Genomic DNA, 3,743 nt, shown 5'->3' with positions numbered 1-3,743 from the left:
GGACCTAACAGAAGCAGAAGATATTAAGAAGAGGTGGCAAGAATACACAGAAGAACTGTACAAAAAAGATCTTCATGACCCAGATAATCACAATGGTGTGATCACTGACCTAGAGCCAGACATCCTGGAATGTGAAGTCAAGTGGGCCTTAGAAAGCATCACTATGAACAAAGCTAGTGGAGGTGATGGAATTCCAGCTGAGCTATTTCAAATCCTGAAAGATGATGCTGTGAAAGTGCTGCACTCAATATGCCAGCAAATTTGGAAAACTCAGCAGTGGCCACAGGACTGGAAAAGGTCAGTTTTCGTTTCAATCCCAAAGAAAGGCAATGCCAAAGAATGCTCAAACTACCGCACAATTGCACTCATCTCACATGCTAGTAAAGTAATGCTCAAAATTCTCCAAGCCAGGCTTCAGCAATACATGAACCGTGAACTTCCTGATGTTCAAGCTGGTTTTAGAAAAGGCAGAGGAACCAGAGATCAAATTGCGAACATCCGCTGGATCATGGAAAAAGCAAGAGAGTTCCAGAAAAACATCTATTTCTGCTTTATTGTCTATGCCAAAACCTTTGACTGTGTGGATCACAATAAACTGTGGAAATTCTGAAAGAGATGGGAATACCAGACCACCTGACCTGCCTCTTGAGAAATCTGTATGCAGGTCAGGAAGCAACAGTTAGAACTGGACATGGAACAAGAGACTGGTTCCAAACAGGAAAAGGAGTACGTCAAGGCTGTATATTGTCACCCTGCTTATTTAACTTTTATGCAGAGTACATCATGAGAAACGCTGGACTGGAAGAAGCACAAGCTGGAATCAAGATTGCCGGGAGAAATATCAATAACCTCAGATATGCAGATGACACCACCCTATGGCAGAAAGTGAAGAGGAACTCAAAAGCCTCTTGATGAAAGTGAAAGTGGAGAGTGAAAAAGTTGGCTTAAAGCTCAACATTCAGAAAACGAAGATCATGGCATCCGGTCCCATCACTTCATGGGAAATAGATGGGGAAACAGTGTCAGACTTTATTTTTCTGGGCTCCAAAATCACTGCAGATGGTGACTGCAGCCATGAAATTAAAAGATGCTTACTCCTTGGAAGGAAAGTTATGACCAACCTAGATAGCATATTCAAAAGCAGAGACATTACTTTGCCAACAAAGGTTCATCTAGTCAAGGCTATGGTTTTTCCTGTGGTCATGTATGGATGTGAGAGTTGGACTGTGAAGAAAGCTGAGCGCCGAAGAATTGATGCTTTTGAACTGTGGTGTTGGAGAAGACTCTTGAGAGTCCCTTGGACTGCAAGGAGATCCAACCAGTCCATTCTGAAGGAGATCAGCCCTGGGTGTTCTTTGGAAGGAATGATGCTGAAGCTGAAAGTCCAGTACTTTGGCCACCTCATGCAAAGAGTTGACTCATTGGAAGAGACTGTGATGCTGGGAAAGATTCGGGGCAGGAGGAGAATGGGACGACAGAGGATGAGATGGCTGGATGGCATCACTGATTCGATGGATGTGAGTCTGAGTGAACTCCGGGAGTTGGTGATGGACAGGGAGGCCTGGCGTGCTGCGATTCATAGGGTTGCAAATAGTCGGACACGAATGAGCGACTGAACTGAACTGAACTGAAACCTTCCAAGCGGCCACCACACAGATCCTGCAAAGGAGGGATCCTGAGTGCGGAGGCCAGGGCACCTCTGACAGACAGGAAGGTGAGAGGAGGCCGAGGGGCCGGAGGGGAGAGGGTTGGGGGCCACAGCAGGGTCCCCACCCTCGCTCCACACGTGCTGGGCCCTGTGTGAGGACTGGAACATGGCGAGTCCTCACCTATTTGCTGAGCAAATGGAAAAGAAAATCTGTGGGGATCAGTGTGATACAGACACGTCTATTAGGAGAACAAGCTGTTTCAACATTTCAATGGTTTGTTGAAATTTTTTGTGAGCAAATGCTATTAGTTAATGAACACTCTTCTGTGAATTAATGCCAGACCTTAAGCTAAAGAGCCCAGGGCTTTCCTTTATTGATTTTCTTAATGAGCAGACTTTATTTTTCTAGGTTTAGGCTTATAAAAAAGCTGAGCAGAAAGTGTAGAGGGCTCCCATATACCACCTCTCCCCTACACAGTTTCTCCCAATTTCAACATCCTCCAAACATATGGTACCCTTGTTATTAATACCGTGGACGAACCCACATTGACATGTCATCGTTGCCCAGAGTCCGTGGTCTACACTGGGGGTCACTCTTGCATTGGACTTGCTACGGGTTTGGATACATGGACAATGACGTGTATCCACCATCATCATCTCATACAAAGCAAACCTCCCTGGAATTCCTCTGTGCTCCACCTGTTCATCCCTCCCTCCCTCAAACCCTGAAACCACTGATCTTTTTACTGTCTCCATAGTTTTGCCTTTCCCAGAATGTCATGTAGATGGAATCATACAGTGTTTGGCCTTTTCAGATCGGCTTCCCTCCCTCCCTCAAACCCTGAAACCACTGATCTTTTTACTGTCTCCATAGTTTTGCCTTTCCCAGAATGTCATGTAGATGGAATCATACAGTGTTTGGCCTTTTCAGATCGGCTTCCCTCCCTCCCTCAAACCCTGAAACCACTGATCTTTTTACTGTCTCCATAGTTTTGCCTTTCCCAGAATGTCATGTAGATGGAATCATACAGTGTTTGGCCTTTTCAGATCGGCTTCTTTCATTTAGTTGTGTGCACATAAGTTTCCTCCATGTCTTTTCATGGCTTCACAGCTCATATCTAAATAATATTTCATTGTTTGGATGCACCACAGTTTATTTATCCATCACCTACTGAAGGACATCTTGGTTGCTTCCAAGTTTTGACCATTATGAATAAAAGTGCTACAAACATTTGTGTGCAGGTTTTTATGTTCATGTGGACATAAGTTTCCAGCTCCTTTGGGTAAATGCCACAAGCACAGTTGCTGGATTCCTGTGGTGAGACTTGTAAGAAACTGCCAAACCATCTTCCAAAGTGGCTATAAGTTTTGAATTCCCACCAGCAGGGAGCGAGGGTTCCTGTTGCCGCACAGCATTTGGACTTCCATGGATTTTCAGACGTTTTCATAGGTGTGTAGTGGGATCTTGCTGCTGTTTTTCTTTGCATTTCCCTGATGATATACAATGTGGAACATCTCTTCATGTGCTTATTTGCCGTCTGTGTGTCTCCTTTGGTGAGGTCTGGTAAGGTCTGTCAGAGAAGGCGATGGCACTCCACTCCAGTACTCTTGCCTGGAAAATCCCATGGACGGAGGAGCCTGGTAGGCTGCAGTCCATGGGGTTGCAAAGAGTCGGACACAACTGAGTGACTTCACTTTCACTTTTCACTTTCATGCATTGGAGAAGGAAATGGCAACCCACTCTAGTGTTCTTGCCTGGAGAATCCCAGGGACCGGGGAGCCTGGTGGGCTGCTGTCTACGGGGTTGCACAAAATTGGACACGACTGAAGTGACTTAGCAGCAGCAGCAGTTAAGGTCTGTGGCCTGTCCTTTCCTTCTCTTAACAGCTCTTTCACAGAGCAGATATTTTTAATTTTAACGTAGCCCCAACCTAGCAATGGGCCTCCCTGGTTGCTTCAGATCGATCAGATCAGATCAGTCGCTCAGTCGTGTCCAACTCTTTGTGACCCCATGAATCGCAGCATACCAGGCCTCCCTGTCCATCACAAACTCCCAGAGTTTACCCAGACTCACGTCCATCAAGTCAGTGATACC

This window comes from Bison bison, unplaced genomic scaffold (assembly GCF_000754665.1).
Source record: "Bison bison bison isolate TAMUID 2011002044 unplaced genomic scaffold, Bison_UMD1.0 scf7180017864299, whole genome shotgun sequence".
Taxonomy (NCBI): domain Eukaryota; kingdom Metazoa; phylum Chordata; class Mammalia; order Artiodactyla; family Bovidae; genus Bison; species Bison bison.
This window is presented reverse-complemented; position numbering follows the sequence as displayed.